Genomic DNA, 21,174 nt, shown 5'->3' on the forward strand with positions numbered 1-21,174 from the left:
GGTAAGTGTGTTTTTACCCCAAACATTTTGTACAAGGTAGTCTTCTGAGATAAGGACAAGTTTTGTATCCTAGTGGTGAAGATATTGGCATGCTCTATGTATATTATTAACATTTGCAGAAGTATACAGCTAAAAAGAGAATTTTACTGGATGTAAATACAAAACTTTTAAAAATCACAAAATAGATTCTTCCTTTGAGCTAACACTTGCTTTTCCCTCAGGCAGTTTACCTACAAGGAGCAGAGGTAAGCTTAGATACATCTGTGAGAAAAGCCTAACTGGGAGTTTTCTTCTTAGTGCATGAGGCACATGTAATTTTAACATTTTTTGTTTATCCAGCCACTCTTCTTAGAAAATAATAATATTCTTTAAAATGATATAAAGGTCTTAAGGAGAGATAAAGTGAAATAACAGCTGTAAGTATGAGAAATCATTGAGAACATTTCATATTACTCTACCGAATTTTTGGCATCAGCTTGCACTAGATATAATATTTGGTTGTTACACTAGATATAATATTTGGTTGTTTCATTAATTGGAGTTAGTGTTCTGGGTATTCTTGTGTCTTGTTAACTACAAGTTAAGTGCTATTCAAATAATAATACTTATCGGGAATCATCACTCTAATTCTTCTGTAGTGTTTCTTTTTTATAATTTTTAGCAAGATAATATTTTAAAATATTGTCATGAAATTGTAACTTAGATTCTTTCTTCTTAATTATTCCCATTAAAAGGAATTAAAGAGATGTTCACCATCCAAATACAACAGTGACATACACTGTCTTGTGAGTTATAGAGACAGCGTAGTCAGGTTTCCTTTGACAACTCTAAATTCTGTCATTTGGGTGTCCATCATTTTTCATGATACATCCCATAACTAGATCAACACTTTTTCAATAATTTTTGTACATTCTGCCTCCTGGATTCCTCTTTTATATGTTACCTTTTCTTCCCTCCCACTCCCTTTCTTCAACATTTTTGTCCTAGATTACAGAAATAGTTTTCTACCTAGTTTCTCTTTCTCCTACATAAGCCTCCTTCCTCTTATCCACTAATAATTATCAAATGAGTAAAGGTATATGAATTCAGGATTTACAGACTGTATATGCAAATGTGATATGGCAGTCATCCAGACAATAAATATTAGAAACATTATAGCCAGCCCACGAACACTTGAACTTCAGATAATTGCAATCAAATAAATATTACAGTCCTTCTTTCCCCCTTGAGATTGGAGAAAATTTAATATAAATGGCTGATAACTAGTTTTAACAGGTTTGAGAAGTAGGTATTATCATGAAGGTTGCTGGGATTGTGAATTGCTATAACCTTTTGGTAACGTAATTTGTTTTTGCACATTAATGTGAAAATAAGCCGTTTTTGGTCCAGAATTCCCACTCTTAGAAATCTATCTTATCTAAATAAAACATATGTACGATGCATACTGCACTATTATTTTAATTACAGTGTAATTGTAAAATGTTTCCCTTCTGTAAGGGAATGGATGACTAAATTATGGTATAGTCGTTGTAGATGTTAAAGATAAAAGTTTACGTCTGTGTCTTTTGGCCGAGAAAGCTCTCTATAATATACGTTCTGTTGGAAAAATGTTGGAGAACAAGTGATATAAGGTGACTACATGTTTACGTACAGAATAGAGAACCTAAATGTTAGTATTTTTTTGGTGTGTATTTGTAAAAGGCGAAAGATTTATACGATCTGAAGAGAAACCAGAGTATGGTGTGTGTTTGAAATATTACAGAGAAAGGCATGAGAATGGGGATGTTTACCACTCAAGGAAAGATTGTTTGCGTGTTTCAATAAAACAACTAAAATATCAGCACGAGAGTGCCTGGGTGGCTCAGTTGGTTGAGCGACCAACTCTTGATTTTGACTCAGGTCATAATCGCAGGGTCGTGGGATCAAGCCCTGCATTGGGCTCCACACTGAGCCTGTAGCCTGCTTAAGATTCTCTCTCTCTCTCTCTCTCTCTCTCTTTCTCTCTCTCTCTCTCTTCTCTCTCTCTCCGTCTGCCCCTCTCCCCTGCTCACACTCTGTCTAAAATGAAAAAAAAAGCATCTTTTAAAGAGGTTGAAAATAATTTCTTGTGTCATTAGACATGGCATGGTACTGGGAAGGATATACACCAAACTGGTTACTAGTGAATGCTGGTGATTGCTTCCTGTACCTTGTTGCGCACACTACCGGGCCAGTAGAAGAGAGCTGTTAAGAACACAGGGCCTGTATTATAACTATGTGGGTTTGAATCCTGGCTCCATTTTTTATAATGTGTGTGATCTCTGGCAAGTTTAGTAAATTACTCAGTGATTCAGTTCCCTCATCAGTAAAACAGGGTGGTAATAATACCTGCTGAATAACGTGGTTATAAGAATGATATGCTTAATGCTCAGAATATTCCCTTTTACAAAGTAAGCATTCAAATAAATGTTAGATGTTACTGTAGAATGGTAAGATTTATGTGTATATTTCACTTACTAAGACATGATGTTTTAAAATAAGTATATATGCAGGTAAATCCTATTTATATGTATATAATATTTATCAGCTCTTTGCCCTGAGAATAGGATAATGTCAGTTTAATTTATTTTTCATAATTTAGAAAATGAATGCATATCATTCTGATGAAAACCAAAAACTTATTACAAGCAATATATGCTTGATATTGAGGCAAATAAAGATAAATCACCATACAAACACATTTAAAGCCAAGTCCTAGATTTCAGCCAATTTTATTTCTACATTTCTTTAGCTATAACTTGGATGGCCAGATAATTTATCATCTAATCCCAGGCACGTTTGAGAGTAAAACAGGTCACTTGGAAATTACACCCCCAAAAAAGATCTTAATAGGGACTGTCTGGATAACTAGGATATGTGGTTATGCTAGCCCCAGGTGAGTTTCCTGACGTACCTGCACTCACCCACTGTAGCCCACCTATATCTACCTTAGATTCGCAGTGGTCTCTAAGGGCATCCTGGTTTAGGCTACTATCGCTCTCCATTTGGATTAATTCAGTAGCTTTCTAAAAGACCTCCCTTCTTCTGCCCTTGTTTTCATTCACTAGTCATAGGTGCCAGAATGATTTTTTTAAATATGTTAAATCATGTCACTCTTCTGCTCAGTTCCTCCAATGACTTTTCGTTTCATTCAGAGTAAAATACAGAGTGTCCTTTCAGTTGTCTTTATAAGACCCTATCCTGTGTGCTGACCCCCAGTATCCAAATAGGGATCCCATTTCTTCTCTAACCATATCTTCTACTATTCCCGTATCATTTGTTTACCTCCAGCAACACCACCCAGTTTTTTTGTTCTTCAGACATACCAGTCATGCTTCTACCTCAGGACCTTTGCACTTTCTGTTCTCACTGCATAGTGTGCTTTGTCTGCCGACATCTAAGGGATTTGCTTGCTGGTATTTTTTCAGTTATTTCTCAAAGTCTCCTTCCCCATGAGTCCTATGCAACCACTTAATTTAAAAAGGCAAATCACTTGTCCCTGTGATACTCCCATTATTCTTCCCTATTTTATTATTTTCTCTTGTTATTCACCACAACATAAGCTTCTGTGAAGTTAAGAAGATCTTTTATGTCCACTGCTGTATCCATAGTACCCAGCACAGTTCTGGCCACATTGTTGGTACTTAATGAATTGACAATGAAGACAAGCTTTACCTGCTTCCCTAATTTTGTCAAACACAGAGTTATTTATCCTATTGCATTCCAGGAGCTAAACCATGTTCCTTTTGGAGTCATGCCTAATGGCATAACTTCTATGACCACATTGCCTATCCATTCTGAAAAAGCTCATGAATCCAGTCATGACCACAACTATATGCCATGCCTGCGTGCCAATTTGTAAAGGAAATGTCGAGTTTTTAGAAACATCTTCTCACATAAGTTTTAAAATTGTTGAGGTAGGAACTGGGAGTCTGTTATCTGTAGTGGTGCAGATCTTTATTTTACAGCCACTAATTCCTCAGAGGAGTAATAATGGATGACAGCAAGAGAAGAAAGATCTCCAGACTCATTTTTGTAGGACACTTTGCCAAGAGGAACATTTATCAGGGCAGTGCACGCATCACATGGAGGTGGGGGCCATGGCGTGATGTGTGAATTTGTTGCCACCACCAAATTAACTCTGCTCAATTCTGTTGTCCTTCCAATTTTATATCCTTGAATTACACATTCATAAAACTGGCCCTCCTTTGGAACGTAAATACAACTGCTTCGAAAATATAATTGTGCATGTTTATCAAGTACCTAATTTGTTTACTTGCCAGTTACTAATTACATATGAAATATAAATGAATCGCAGGCCATATACTCTGTGTTAACTACTGCAAGAAAGACATGTTGTAGGTCCAGTCAACATTAAAGCTGCAGGCAGTAACAATGTTGAACATTTCTGATGTACCGCCCTTCTCAATCCATACATCCAGGTATGTACAATTAACAATTGTTTATATATACAATCACGAAATGTGGCAAAAGAACATATCCCACGGCAATTGTTTTTGAGAAGTTTTCCTGCCATAAGTAGTACTTTAGCATAACTTATTTTAGTGCCAAGAGCCTGATCTATTCAGAGACTAAAGTTCACAAGGTCAGGACTCTTGTCCATCCTTCCATACTTAGGTGTATAGTTTCCTGAGGCCATTATAACAAATCATCATAAATGTAGTGGCTTAAAATAACAGAAATTTATTCTTTCACAGTTCTAGAGGTCAGAAATCTGAAATCAAGATGTGTCTAGGACCACACTCTTTGGAACCTCTTGGGGTAGGAGTTTTCCTTGCCTCTTTCTATTTCTAGCATCTACCCAGCATTCTTTGGTTTCCTTGGCTTGTGGTTTCTTAATTCCAATCTCTGCTTCCCTCTTTATGTTTCCTTTCCCTGTGTGTCCCTCAAAACGTCTCCTGCCTCTGTGTTGTAAGGATATATTCCATTACCTACATACATGGCGGATAAACCAGAATAAGCCCCTCCTCTCCCGATGCTTTATTTTATCATATCTTTTTCAATATAAGGTAATATTCTCTATTTTGCATATAAATTAATATCTACAGGTTGGGGGGTTATCAAGTGGACATATTTTGTGTGGAGATGATTGTTTTAGCCTACTACAGTAAGACAGTGCTTGACACATAATAGAAAAGTGATAAATTTGGTGCCTTCTATGGTTGAGCAAGTCTGTGTCTCTCTCTGATTTTTTTGGAGTTTGCTTATTGTGACATATCACTCATTTTGAGGCAATGGAATAAGATTTGATAGACTTCATTTGCTAATCGTTTAGAAAATGGATATTCATTCTTCAACTACAAATGTGATAGTGAGAGAAGCCTCTTTAACCACATGATGCTTGCAATATGTTTATTAGACCATGGCACCAAATTTCTTTTTTTTAAGTTCATTTGTTATTATTTATTTTGAGAGAGAGTACGAGCAAGGGAGGTGCAGAGAGAGAGGGAGAGAGAGAGTCACAAGCAGGCTCCATGCTGTCAGTGCAGAGCCCAGTGAAGGGCCCGATCTCACGAACCCTGAGAAGATGACCTGAGCAGAGAACAAGAGTCGGATTCAACTGACTGAGCCACCCAGGGGCCCCGGAGCACCAAGTTTCTGACCATGAAGAACTACATTTGAATTCTTTTTTTCCCCAATATTATGAAACAAAACACTGTAGGGGATGGTGACTACCATACCATAGAAAAGATACTTTCAAGAGCTAAAATATTAATGAAGTATAAACAGTTTACAGTAGCCATGATTTCAAGTCTTATTAGTTGGGTGCCAACTATATTTCAATTTAAAAAGTTATTGGAATTGTTGATATTTTAAAGTAAAAGTTTTACATCACTCTTATATACCTGTATTAAATCTAAATGCCATAGAAATTGGATAACTGCTATTATCCATTTAAAACATAAGTAAAGTTTTCTTTCAGAGTTTCTTTATGAGCAGGATATATCTTCTTGTACCTTCATTTCCATTCAACTATTCAAAAGATTTTTATCCCAATTTAATATATCTGCATGAAAATTGTTTTGTTGGTTTTCAACAAATGACACTGGAACAAGTGAACATCTACATGAAGAAAATAAAAGAAGAATCTAGACACAGACCTTACAACCTTTACCAAAAATAACTCAAAATGGATCACAGACACAAATGGAAAGTGAAAAGTTACAAAACTCCTGGAAGGTAGCATTGGAGAAAAGCTAGATGACCTTGAGGATGGTGATGACTTTTTAGATACAACACCAAACATATGATCCATGAAAGAAGTAATTGATAAGATGGGCTTCATTAAAATTGAAGACTTCTGCTCTGTGAATGACAATATCAAGAGGATGAGAAGACAAGCCATAGACTTTGATAAATATTTGTAGATGACACAACTTATAAAGAAAGGAGTCATATCTAAAATATATAGATAATTCTTAAAATTTAGTAATAAGAAAATATCCCAGTTTAAAATGGGCCAAAGACCTTTTTTTTTAAAAAAAATAATGTTTATTTATTTTTTAAGGAGAGAGACAGAGCATGAGCATGGAAGGGGCAGAGAGAGAGGGAGACACAGAATCCAAAGTGGGCTCCAGGCTCTGAGCTGTCAGCACAGAGCCCAGTGTGGGGGTCCAACTCACAAGCTGTGAGATCATGACGAGCTAAAGTAGGATGCTTAACTGACTGAGCCACCCAAGCACCTAAAAAATAGGCCAAAGACCTTTAAGACACCACCTCAAAAGAGATATGCAGTGGGAAAAGAAGCATATGGAAAGGTTCTCCACATATTTCATCATGCAAATGAAATGAAGACAGCACTAAGATATTACCACACACCTATTAGAATGGCTAAAATCCAGAACTCTGACAACACCAAATGCTGACGAGGATGTGGAACAATAGGAACTCTCATAGACTGATAGTGAGAATAAATAATGATGCAGCCACTTTGGGAAAAAAGCTTAGAATTTTCGTACGAAACTCAAGGTATTTTTACCATGTGATCCAGCACTCACATTCATTATATACCCAAGTGAATTAGAAAACTTATGTTTACATAAAATACTACACTTTATAATTGCCAAGACTTAAAAGCAACCAAGATGTTCTTCAGTAGGTGAATGGATTAATAAACAGTGGTACATCCAGACAATGGAATAGTATTCAGCACAGAATAAAGTGGACTATCAATCAATGAAAAGACATGGAAGAAACTGATATGTGTATTATGAAGTGAACCACAATCTGAGAAAGCTACATACTGTATGATTCCAATTATGAGAGTTCCCTGAAAAGGCAAAACTATGGAGAAAATAAAAAGATCAATGGTTTCCAGGCGTTGGAAGTCACAGTGGACAGGGAGTGACCTATATGTAGAGCACAGAGGATTTTTAGGACAGTGAAGACATGATACCATAATTACAAAAAGCCATATGTATGTGTTCAAACCTGTAAATGTACAACAGCAAGAGTGAGCCATAATGTAAACTATGAACTTTGTGTAACTACGATGTGGCATTGTAGTTTCATCAGTTATAGCAAATGTACCTCTGTGATGGGGAATGTTCATAACGGAGAGGCTATGTGCTAGGGCTTGGGTGTATGGGAAGTTTCTTGTACATTTATGTCACTTTTGCTGTAAATCTAAAGCTGCTCTAACAAAATAAAGTCTTTAAATTAAAAAAAAATCATTTATTGGTCACCTCATTATTCCCTGCAACAAAAAACCAGGATATATACAATATTTTTTAAAAGTCCCATGAACGTTAGTTTCTAAGTGCTTAATTGTTTAGAGTGAATCATCATCACAGTTATAATTTTTATTGTTTCTCAATCAACTTAAATGTATTACAACTTAGTAATTATTACACATTATAAAGTAAAAGTTTATTGAAAATGCATCTGTTAATGAGATGATAGGGAGTTTTCTTTCAAATCAGCTATCGTATCTATGGATTTACAATATTTTTGGATGGAAAGAAAGGATTCAACAGAAATTTATAGCAATATGAAGGGGATATTGTGCACCAGTAAGTTTGGAGCTTACAAAAATTGTAATCATTGATTGTTCAGTATTTTTAATTCATGGGGAATTCACAATAACATTTTCTTAATTTAAATATAATTAGGTATGTGATAAGAATGAAGAAATAAGCAAAATATTCATTTAGGAACAGCAGTACGCAGGAGACAGGTTCCCAAGTTCAAAAAAAGGATACAGATTTGCACTATTCAATAATCTTTCAGCAAATTGAGATCATTTCTCCTCAGTCTTAATAAGTGTTTAAAATATAAAATGGTACATATTTTTCCTGATATAGTCCTTTGCTAAAGATGTAACATTGTTCTCTCAAGAGGAAATGTGGGATTTCTCCCTCTTCCCTGAAATCTTGCAACATTTTCAAGTGAGACATAATTTAAGACAGAGTTATGGGAGTAATCACCGGGCTCTTTCTTACTACTGAGAATGTTGAAAATGCTGGATGAGCATTCTTTATAGCAGATTGGTATTTTCTGTGATGCTGTTACAAGTCTTGAATATTTTAATTATAAAATAAGTAGTGAACACAGCTTTGCATGTGTATTACCTGGATATAAAAGGAAGCTGAAGCCTTAAATATTTCTTATTGTCTGTTTTCTTTGGTTTTCTGGGACTCCATTTTAGAAGCAGTACATTGTTTGAAAATTCTTGGTGAGTTGAAAAGTCATTAAGCAGAAGTTATCATTATTCCCACTGTTGCACTCCTTAATACATTCAATTTTTTTCCCACACAGGTCAGCATATCCCCTTTCTATTCAATCATTTACTCCTAAAACAGTAGTGTATAAGATCTATTGTGTTTACAGTGTCTTTACTTGAAAGAGGCTTTACAAGCAATATTTATAATTTTTACTTAATCAGCTTGGAGATCTTACACAATGTACTCAATATAGTAAGATTAGGGGAAAATGACAAATGGGGTAAATGACAAATATGCTTTTGTAATGTGTATGGAAGATAACTATAGGCATGTTCTCAGTTATTTCAGTTTTAGGGAAGAGGGTATATTGGAATTGAATACCTAGAGATTGAATCTTTTAAAAAAATTCTTTCTTGTATGTCTCTTGGAAAATATCTGGGTAACACCAGACTTATGTATCCTTTAGTTCGAAGACTGCTAATTTAGTGATACAGATTTACTAGAAGCCTGCATCTAAACAATATCAAAGGAGTCGAATATTTCATTCAAAACATTGAAAAATAATTTGTTCAAGATATGCTTTGGGCTGATGGGTAAAGAATCTTTCAAATTAGTTATTTGGTTTCATATAAATCAAAACTTACTTTTGTGGGATGCCTGGGTGGCTCAGTTGGTTGGTCTGACTTCAGCTCAAGTCATGATCTCACGGTTCATGAGTTCGAGCCCCACATCGGGCTCTGTGCTGACAGCTCAGAGCCTGGAGCCTGCTTCAGATTCTGTGTCTCCCCCTCTGTCTCTGCCCTCCCCTGCTTGTGTTCTGTCTGTCTGTCTGTCTCTCTTTCTCTCAAAAATAAAAAAAAAAACATTAAAAAAAATTAAAAACTTACTTTTGTACCAATAGATAAACTGGCTTAAAAGTTCAAGGCATTGGGGTGCGCCTGGGTGGCTCAGTCAGTTAAGCGTCTGACTTCAGCTCTGGTCATGATCTCAAGGTTCATGGGTTTGAGCCCTGCCTTGGGCTCTGTGCTGACAGCTCAGAGACTGGAGCCTGCTTCTGATTCTGTGTCTCCCTCTCTCTCTTCCCCTCCCCTGCTCACGCTCTGTCTCTCAAAAATAAATAAGGGAAAAATTTTTTAAAAAAAGTTCAAGACCTTTATTTATCTACTCATCTGGCCATATTAAAAATTAAGTTTTAAAAAAGTGTATTCAGTGATGTGGGGTTTCCTGCCAGGAGAGGAGGCATTGTTTAATGATTCCTTTGTTGTTGAACAGATATGTTTTAACTCTTTTGGCAAATGAACTGAACCATGTATGTTGATTACTTCTATTTCATTTGCCTTATGGTCCCATTCCAAAACATTTAAGTGAAATATTTTCAATTTCTTGTTTTATCCCATAATCTTTACTCATTTTCTTATATTCTTAACTGAAAGAACCAGATTTTCTGATCCTTTCAAAGCATGCAAACGTAGAATAATGATTTGAAGGGAAGAGCCAAATTATGCATACTGAATGTTTTAGATAACATTTGAATTTTTTTAGGGTTTTTATTGAAGAAATGCTAAATTCTAAATGTCACCATCCTCTTCAGGATGCGGAGCTGCTGAACATTTTCACTTGTTTTTGGAAATTAGCAAAGTGCCATCACCTTGAATTTTGTCATGTCTTTGATCGTGACTGAAATTCAGAATTTGAGTTACATTAGTCCCTCCTTATATGCAGTTTTGTTTTCTTTCTGCCATCTTGCTTGCCCCAGGTCCACCCTGCTCAGGAAGCAGATGATCCTCCTTGTGATGAATCTTCAGACTGTCCATGGTAACCTAACTCTACCTCACAGTCCTTTAGCTCAGGTCATCTCATCTCATGGGCATCTTATCGTCTTACACCTTCTCGAGAAGAAGGGTGTTGACAGTACAATAAGATATGTTGAGAGAGAGAGAGAAAATTCACATAACCTTTATTATAGTTTATTATTATAATTGTTCTACTTTATCAGTTTTGTTAATTACTTACCGTGCCTAATTTATAAATTAAACTTTATCATAGATATGTATGTATCGAAAAAAAACATAGTATGTACACATTTTGGTATTATCCACAGTTTCAGGCATCCTGGGGTTCTTGGAATATATACCCAATGGATAAAGGTAGTGGGTGATTGTATTCAATAGTGTCCTCTTGATTTAACCCTCATTCAGTCCTCTCATGGGACATAAGATACCACATCTTGCCAAGGGTGGTTTCCTGTTGCTTTTTTTTAATATCAGTTTATAGAAAAGCATAAAATTTTCTTTTTCACTAACAATCAGGAAAATTTGGTAGAGGAAAAAAGCTGCTGGAACTGGTTGAAGTAGTGAAAATGTAGAATACTTCTTATATTATTTTTGCTTTTATAAGATAGGATACTGTGGCTTTTAAAAGAATATCCTTTCTCACCTTCCACGAATGTTTTTCCTCTTTTTTTTGAGATCTTTATCTGAATATAGTTGACACACAGTGTTACCTTAGTTTCAGGTGTACAACATAGTGATTTGACAAGTTTATGTCTTTGCTCTATTCACCACAAATGTGGCTACCATCTGTCCCATTACATCGTTATAATATCATTAACTGTATTCCTTATGCTGTGCCTTTTATCCTTGTGACTTATTCATTCCATAACTGGAAGCCTGTTTCTCCTAATTCCCTTCACCCATATTACCCAACCCCTCACCCCCTTCCTCTGGCAACTATTAGTTTCTTCACTGTATTTATAGTTATGATTCATCTTTTTGTTTATTCATTTTTAAGATTCCATTTATGATTGGAATCATATTTGTCTTTCTCCATCTGACTTATTTCAGTTAGCATAATACTTTGTAGGTTCAATCATGTTGTTTCACGTGGCACAATCTCATCCTTTTTATGGCTGCATAACATTCCATTCTATCTATCTATCCACCATATTTTCCTTACTCATTCATCTGATGATAGACATTTAGTTTGCTTTTATGTCTTAACTATTGTAAATAATGCTGCAATAAACAGGAGTGCATATATCTTTCGGCGTTAGTGTTCTCATTTTCCCTGGGCAGATACCTAATTGTGGAATTTTTGGATCATATGGTATTTCCATTTTTCATTTTTTGAGGGACCTCCATAGTATTTTCCACAGTGGCGGTACCAACATACAATCCCACAGACAATTTTGAGTATACTATTTATCTACAAATAATTCTTTTTAAATAGATATTTATTACAAGTAAGTAGCATATCAACTCATATCCTCATATTTAGAAATTCCTTAATAGTGTTGCTGAATAAATTTGAATCCCTACTGTTTATTTGTCTTGCACATACTATATTTTTTCATCTTTATTGTGGTATAATTGATAAATAAAATGGTAAGATATTTAAAGTGTACATTGTGATGATTTGATGTACAAATACGTCGTGGAAGGATTCCTTCCATCTCGTCAATTAGCATATCTATTATCTCACATATTTATCTGTTTTTTATTGGTGATAACATTTCAATTCTATTTTAGCAAATTTCAAGTACATGCTACAAGGCTATTGACTATGGTTTCCCTAGTATGGTTTCCACTTTCTGTGTCTGTAAATTTGAATCTTTTATTAAAGATTCCATACATAATTGATACCATGCTGTATTTGTCTTTCTCTGTCTGGCTTATTTCCCTTATCATAATGTCCTCCAGATTCATCCAGTGTTGTTGCAAATGGCAGGATATCCTCTTTTTTTAAGTTTATTTGTTTATTTTGGGGGGGGGGGTTCAGAGAGAGGGAGAGAGAGAATCCCAAGCAGGCTCCACACTGTCAGCACAGAGCCCAATGTGGGGCTCCATCTCACAAACTGTGAGATCATGACCTGAGCCAAAATCAAGAGTCAGAAGCTTAACCGACTAAGCTACCCAGGCACCCCAAGTATTTCCTTTTTTTAAAAAATGGGTGAATGATATTACATTATATCTGCATATAACATGTTTTCTTTATCCGTTCATCCTTTGAGTGACATCTAATTTGTTTCCATATCTTGACTATTGTGAATAATGCTTCAGTGAACATGGGAGTTCTGGTATCTCTTCGAGATCCTGTTTACTTTTCCTTTGACATATATACATAAGTGAGATGTCTTGATCATTCGGTGGTGGTTTTAATTTGTTGAGGAACCTGCATACTGTTTTCTACTGTGTATGCAGCAATTTACATTCTCACCAGCAGTGCCCAAGGGTTCCTTTTCCTCCACATCCTCACCAACACCTTTTATGTCTTCTCATTTTGACGATAGCCATTTTAACAGGTGTGAAATGATATCTCATCGTGGTTTGATTTGGATTTCTCTGATGATTAGTAATGTTGAACACCTTTTCATGCTCCTGTGTGCCATTTGTATGTCTTTGAGAAAATGTCTATTCTTTCATGCTGCCCAGTTTTAAATTGGATTGTTGTTGTTGTGTGAGTTCTTTGTACATTTTGGATATTAACCCCTTATCAGATATATGATTTGAAAGTGTTTTCTCCCATTCTGTAAGTTGCCTTTTCATTTTATTGATAATTTCCTTTGCTGTGCAGAAGCTTTTAGTTTGATGTACTCACATATAATATAGAATAAAAATATTTCAACTAGAAATTCTTGTGAGTAAAGAGAACCATGACAGTTCTGTATGAAATATATTTTTCTACTTACCAATTGATTATAGCTTTTGACATAGCAAAAAAAGGGGGAGTGGGAAGCTGGGTCTTGGATATTTGTAAGCTAACTTATTTCTCCAAGGCTTTTATTGCTATCTCATATGTTATTTATTCCCCTTTAAAATATTTACACTATGTCTTAAATGACTCAGCAGGTCTTTTTTTTTTAAGTTTATATGCAAATAATGCCCCTTGCTTGTTGTACGCATGACTGCAAGTGTCACAGGATAAAATTAAGTATTGGATCAATGTCTTTGTGATCCATTAGTTTATTATAATGATGCTTTGTTGAAAAAACATGTAATAGAACAGAGACAGAACTAACTTAAATGTAAGATGTAGGTCAGTTTCAAAAGCGTAAATTCTTATTTAGTTAACAGCCATTGAGAAGTCAAGTTTATTTCTAATTCTGTTGTTGTCATAAAGCCTTAAAGCAAGGGTGCTAGTGTTTAAAAATAACTTAATATTCTTTCTTGTCATTTTCCTTAGGCCTTATCTAATTAATTTAAGGTTTAGTTTAAAATTGTGTCAATGCTATAGATCCCATGTGTGTGGCATGTTTCATTGTTTTGTGTGTTGCTTGCAAAAACAGAAATAGTTTTATTTTCACTTATTGTAAATATATACCTTCATTTTTAATAAAACAAGGAACCACATCAACATGAATGTCTATAAGGAATAAATTAATAGGACATCTAAATGTCACTTATTTCTACCATCCAAAGATAATTGGTAACATATTGTGATCTGCATTTTTCCAGAAAATTTTATTGTTTATTTTGTCCATTTTAATTCTTTTATTAAACATTCATTAGAGAGGTGTTTTAATGCAAGTTAATAACATGGTATGTTTTTTTATTTAGATTTCAGGCACATAAAATTCAGTCAAAACTCAATCATATTGCTCACTTCCTGACACCGTCAGTGTTGATATCTGTGGTCAACTGCTGTTTTCTTGTATATCACTTTTTAACTTACCCTTTGTCCCACATAGGAATGCCCCTTCCCCTCCTTCTATCACTGATTCTACTCTAGTAGATTTAAATTAAGTGCTTTTATGGGTGCCTGGGTGGCTCAGTCGGTTAAGTGTCCACCTTCGGCGCAGGTCGTGATCGCACAGTTTGTGAGTTCAAGCCCCGCACCAGGCTCTGTCCTGACAGCTTGGAGCCTGGAGCCTACTTCAGATTCTGTCTCCCTCTCTCTCTGCCTCTGCCCTGCTCATACTTAGTCTCTGTCTCTCAAAAAGTGAATAAATGTTAAAAAAAATAAATTAAGTGCTTTTAACCTAGTTTCCATATCATTTTGGGGGATATATATGTGTATCTTTAAAATTATTCAGTATTGGTTTATGTGTGCTTTAAATTTAAAAAAATTATTTATTTATTTAAAATTTATATCTAAGTTAGTTAGCATATAGTGCAACAATGATTTCAGGAGTAGATTCCTTAATGCCCCTTACCCATTTAGCCCATTCCCTTCCCACAACCCCTCCAGCAACCCTCTGTTTGTTCTCCATATTTAAGAGTCTCTTATGTTTTGTCCCCCCCCCATTTTTATATTATTTTTGCTTCTCTTCCACTGTGTTCCTCTGTTCTGTGTCTTAAAGTCCTCACATGAGTGAAGTCATATGATATTTGTCTTTCTCTGACTAATTTTGCTTAGCATAATACCCTCTAGTTCCATCCACGTAGTTGCAAATGGCAAGATTTCATTCTTTTTGATTGCCGAGTAATACTCCATTGTGTATATATTCCACATATTCTTTATCCATTCATCCAGTGATGGACATTTGGGCTCTTTGCATAATTTGGCTATTGTTGATAATGCTGCTATAAACATCAGGTGCATGTGTCCCTTCAAATTAGTATTTTTGTATCCTTTGGATAAATACATAATAGTGCAATTGCTGGATCATAGGATAGTTCTATTTTTAACTTTTTTTGGAACCTCCATAGTGTTTTTCAGAGTGGCTGCACCAGTCTGCATTCCCACCAACAGTGTAAGAGGGTTATCTCTTATGTGTTACCTCTCAATGTGTCATTGCCTGCGCTGTTAATTTTAGCCATTCTGACAGGTGTGAAATGCTATCTCATCATAGTTTTGATTTGTATTTTCCTGATGATGAGTGATGTTGAGCATCTTTTCATGTGTCTGTTAACTGTCTGGATGTCTTCTTTGGAAATATGTCTATTCATGTCTTCTACCCATTACTTCACTGAATTATTTGCTTTTTGGATGTTGACTTTGATACGTTCTTTATAGATTTTGAATACTAAGCCTTTATCAGATATGGTATTTGCAAATACCTTCTGCCATATCATTGGTTGCTTTTTAGTTTTGTTCATTGTTTCCTTTACTGTGCAGAAGCTTTTTATCTTGATTTCTCAGTAGCTCATTTTTGCTTTTGTTTCCCTTGCCTCTGGATATGTGTCTAGTAAGAAGTTTCTATGGCTGGGGCACCTGGGTGGCTCAGTCACTTAAGCACCAGACTTCAGCTCAGGTCATGATCTCAGGGTTTGTGGATTCGAGCCCTGCGTCGGGCTCTGTGTTGACAGCTCAGAGCCTGGAGCTTGGTTCAGATTCTGTGTCTCCCTCTTTCTGTACCTCCCCCGTTCACCCTTTGTCTCTCTCTCAAAAATAAAAATAAACATTAAAAAAAAAGAAATTTCGATGGCTGATGTCAAAGAGGTTACTGCCTATGTTCTCATCTAGGATTTTGATAGCTTCCTGTCTACCATTTAGGTCTTTCCTGCATATTGAATTTATTTTTGTGTATGGTACTATAAGAAAGTGGTCCAGTTTCATTCTTTAGCATGTTGCTGTCCAGTTTTCCCAATACCATTTGTTGGAGAGACCTTTTTTTCCATTGGATATCCTTTCTTGATTTGTTGAAGATAAATTGACCATATAGTTTTGGGTTCATTTCTGGGTTTTCTATCCTGTTCCATGGATCTATGTGTCTGTTTTTGTGTCAGTACTGTACTGTCTTGATGACTACAGCTTTGTAGTATAGCTTAAAGTCTGGAATCATGATGCCTCCAGCTTTGCTTTTCTTTTTCAGGATTGCCTTGGCTATTTGGGGTCCTATGTGGTTCTGCACAAATTTTAGGTTTGTTTGTTCTAGCTCTGTGAAAAATGCTGGTGATATTTTGATAGGGATTGCATTGAGTGTCTACATTGCTTTGTGTAGTATGGACATTTTTTTTAGAGTTTATTCATTTATTTTGAGAGAGAGAGAAAGAAAGCACACATCTGAGTTGGGCAGAGAGAGAGGGAGAGAGAGAATCCGAAGCAGGCTCCGTGCTATTGGCACAGAGCTCAACATGGAGCTCAATCCCATGAACTGTGAGATCATTACCTGAGCCAAAATTAAGAGTTGGCCACTTAACTGACTATGCCACCCAGGTACCCCCAGTATGGACATTTTAAGAATATCTATTCTTCTAGTCCATGAGCATGGAATGTTTTTCCCTTGTAGCATCTTTAATTTCTTTGATATGTGTTCTGTCATTTTCAGCATACAGATCTTTTACCTCTGTGGTTAGATTTGTTCCTAGTTATCTTATGAGTTTTGGTGCAATTGTAAATGGGACCAGTTCCTTGATTTCTCTTTCTGCTACTTCATTATTGGTGTACAGAAATGCAACTGATTTCTGTACATTGATTTTTGTATCCTGTGACTTTGCTGAATTTGTATATCAGTTCTAGCAAATTTTTGGTGGAGTCTTTTGGGTTTTGTACATAGAGTATCTTGTCATCTGTGAATAGTGAATTTTTACTTCTTCCTTGCCAGTTTGGATGCCTTTTGTTTTTGTTTTCTATTTGTTGAGGCTAGGAATTCCAGTACTATGCTAAATAACAGTAGTGAGTGTGGACATACTTGTCTTATTCCTGACTGTGGAGGAAAAGTTCTCATTTTTTCCCCATTGAGGATGATATTATCTGTGGGTCTTTCATATTTGGCATTTATGATGTTGAGGTATGTTCCCTCTATTCCCACTTTGTTGAGGGTTTTAATCAAGAATGGATGCTGTACTTTGTCAAATGCATTTTCTGCATCTGTTGAGAGGATCATATAATATTTATCCTTTCTTTTATTAATGTGATGTATCGTGGTGATTGGTTTGTGAATACTGTTACATTGGCTTTTTAATTTAATATCTATCAGGGAGAAGACCCCCCCACCTTTAGGTGTTTTTTAATATTTTTTTATTATTTGTAGAATTTTCTCATTTCATAAAAATTTTAGACCTTATAGTCAGCTTTCTAATAAAATATTTCTAGCCTTTTAGTACAATTGGATTATTTATGTATCAATAGGAAGAGAATCAACATTTTTATATTTCTATGTCATCACAGTTTTTCAACCATGGTAAATCTCTCATTTTTTTTTCAAGAATTTCCTCAATGTAGATATATCAAAATTACTAATGGCACACTGATACTCTGTGTTCTATGGCAGGAATAGATTGGAAGAGTAAGAGTGGAAGTAGTGTACATCTAAAGAGTTTGTTGCAATAGTCTTGGAAAGTGATTATAATTGGTGCCTAGCACTAATGTTATGGTTGTGGACATGGAAATCGAAGGACAGTCGTAGGAGATATTTTGGTGGTGGAGGTAGTATAACGTTTTGGTAATTAACTTTTCAAAAGTTGATATGAAGTAATTGTGATGATCAAAGATTACACACAGCTTTCTGGCTTGGGCAACTTGGTAAATAGGGGGTGCCATTACTGAATATGGAGTAGCCAGAGTTAACAGAAGGAAAGTCAAAAGTCTCATGTGGATGGCTTAGTTTTAAGGTGGGAATAAGCCTCTGTTGTATGCCATACCCGAGCAAATGAAACAAATGTGAGATATAGATTCATAAGCCCTTGTGAACTCAAAATCAATGTTATATACATAGTATTGTATTATTACTGTTATTAATCTTTAAGTTTTTTTATTCATACGTGATTTTTTGTTTCTGCATATCAAAACTGATAGAGTGGAAATGTTAGAAGTTTCTAAGTGTGAATCCCAGACCTGCCATTTTTTAGCTTCTTGAACTTGGGATAATTACTCAACTTTACTGAGTTTTTATTTTCTTATCACTAAAATCAGTACAGTAGTATATATTTCATATAACTCTTGTGAGGATTAAATGAGAAATTGGTCATTGCACGGTTTTGGCACTGAACATAAGTTTCCAATCTCTCTCCTCTCATCCTCTTGCTTCTATAGATGAGATCTAACTAATAACATACTACAGATATTGTAACTTCTAACTTGCAGGGCAATGACTCTATAATTCTTGATATCTTGCTTACTATACCTTGGTGGACCTCATTTTATAAAATTGATGTGCTTATATAATGTGCATATTTCCTGAAAAACATCATTTTCAAAAGTTTTGGAGATTATAACTTAATGAAATCCTATTATGAACCATATTGTAAAATGAAAAACCACTCTCTCCTTCATTTATTCTTTTTCTCCTACTCACATGTAGCTGTCATGATTATGTAGTTGTCATGTCATGATTATGCTTTTTATTATAAGTAATTCTCTTTATTTAAAAAGTTTATATAAGTAATTTAGAAATATATATCAGAACATGTCATTCTTTACAGAAAGTTTAAAAGTAAATGGTAAGACATCGAGGTAGAATATCCCACTATTATGGAATTTAGTTTGAGACTTGTGGAGAAAGGAAGAATGTGTTTACTTATTGCGGGTACTTATTTTGACAGATTCCATCATGCAACAGCATTGTTTTAAGTCATTCACTCTATGCTGTGCTGTCAGTTCTGATAACCAGAGATGCATATTGTTCCATGACAAGTTTAAAAAATGAATGACCATTATTTTGAGTAACAATCGCTATCAAATTGCATGTGAAGTTAAATCTCAAAGTGTGAATTTGCTGTTTTAAAATAAGCTTATAAAGATGGAAAATGTCAAGTGTAAGAGTGTTTATTTAGTAGAATTTTATGTTTTTGTTCTGTATTCTAGAAGTAACAAATCTTAGGTGGTTTTCCAAAATCAGAAAGTAGAAACATGCATAAAATTAAAAAAAAAAGACCATCAGTAATCAATATCTATTAGTATTTTACATGCTTTTGCAGTTGTTCCTTTGAATTATTTTGTATAATTAAGATAATTTCCTGTATGTGTTTCTTGATCCTATCCTATATGTGTTTCTTGATCCTATGTAGTAAAACATTAAAAAAAATACTTGTTTTTTGGGGGGTGCCTGGGTGGCTCAGTCAGTTGAACATCTGACTTCAGCTCAGGTCGTGATCTCACAGCTCGTGAGTTTGAGCCCCACGTCAGGGTCTGTGCTGACAGCTCAGAGCCTGGAGCCTGCTTCCGATTCTGTGTCTTCTCTCTCTCTGCCCCTCCCATGCTCATGCTCTGTCTCTCTCTCTCAAAAATAAATAAACATTAAAAATACTTGTTTTTGAAGTTACAGATATAGATTTATCTAGATTGTTAAAATTATTTAAAAAATATTTTTAATGGTATTAGAGATTCTATTTAATATATGTATCCTACTTTATTGAACACATCTAAGATTTTTGGCCATCAGAGCTGTTTATAATGTTTATACTTTTACTAGTTACCTATTATTTTCCTGTCCAATATCCCTCCCCCTTTTCTGGGATTTACTCCTACTCGTTCTCTAGATACGTCATTACCAAAGGTGCTGTTATGTTCTTGCATAGCCTTACCATCTAGGACATAGTTGAAAGGTCAAAGTGTTAGCACCTGACCTCGAACTTGGCTAATTATTTCCTTACATAGACCTTTTGGATTTCTAAACTAATAGAACATTGTTTTGTTATGGTTGAAAGTATAAGTTACACATTTTGGAAGCTGTTGGCAGCTGCAAATAGTGTCATATGATAAGGACAGGTTTGTAGAGAAAGACAATCAAACATATATTCAGAGAAAAATAGACCTAAAATACATCATTTTAATTCTTGGTCCACTTGTTCCTGAGGAAAGTTGCTCTCCTGTCCTTTCCACAGCTTGGTTGTTCAATCCTTCTTTGGATTAATGAACTAATAATCTCCTCATTGTTAAAGTTACTTTCAGTAGAGTTTCTGAAACTTACAACAAAATGAGACTTACTTTAAGCACTGTATTGAATACCTTTGAGGGTAGAAAATGATCTGCATTTGAGATGAATTCCTTAGAATATATAATCAAAATAGAATTGCCAGATTACAGTTTTGTATATTTTAAGGTCTCTGACTAAGAAGATTTAATGTCACCAAGTTTAAAGCCACCAAAGGAGACAGTCCTGATCAAACATCAAGTTTTAGCTTATTCCTCAAGGTAATTGTGAAAAAGATAGCTGAGGGTTTCAATCAGATAAAGAAGCAGTTGAATCTCACCATGAAAGAAGCCAGAACCATTATGAAAATTTCTATGGAGCAAAGGGCATATGTAAAAGAATGCATAGAAACAACAGTTATTCAACATTTGATATGAATTCTACTCATTTTAAGTGAAGTTAGACAGGATTGATGAATTTTGGGAGAAAAGCTTCCATAGCATCATGTTTTCAGAATGGCATAAAAATAAAGCAACTGTGTCTATGATGCCAAGTCTTACATTACTCAAGGAGATTTTTATGGCTGAACCAATGAATATAAACTACAAGTTAATATGAACTTGTTTTAGTTTGGCATCAATGGTAATTCATCAAATTTGTTTAATAAGTTTAGGTATCCTATCAATCTTCTCATATAAGAATTTTGGAAGAATTTTTAGTCTTGTGATTGGATTCTTC

Source organism: Prionailurus viverrinus, chromosome X (genome assembly GCF_022837055.1).
Source record: "Prionailurus viverrinus isolate Anna chromosome X, UM_Priviv_1.0, whole genome shotgun sequence".
Lineage (NCBI taxonomy): Eukaryota > Metazoa > Chordata > Mammalia > Carnivora > Felidae > Prionailurus > Prionailurus viverrinus.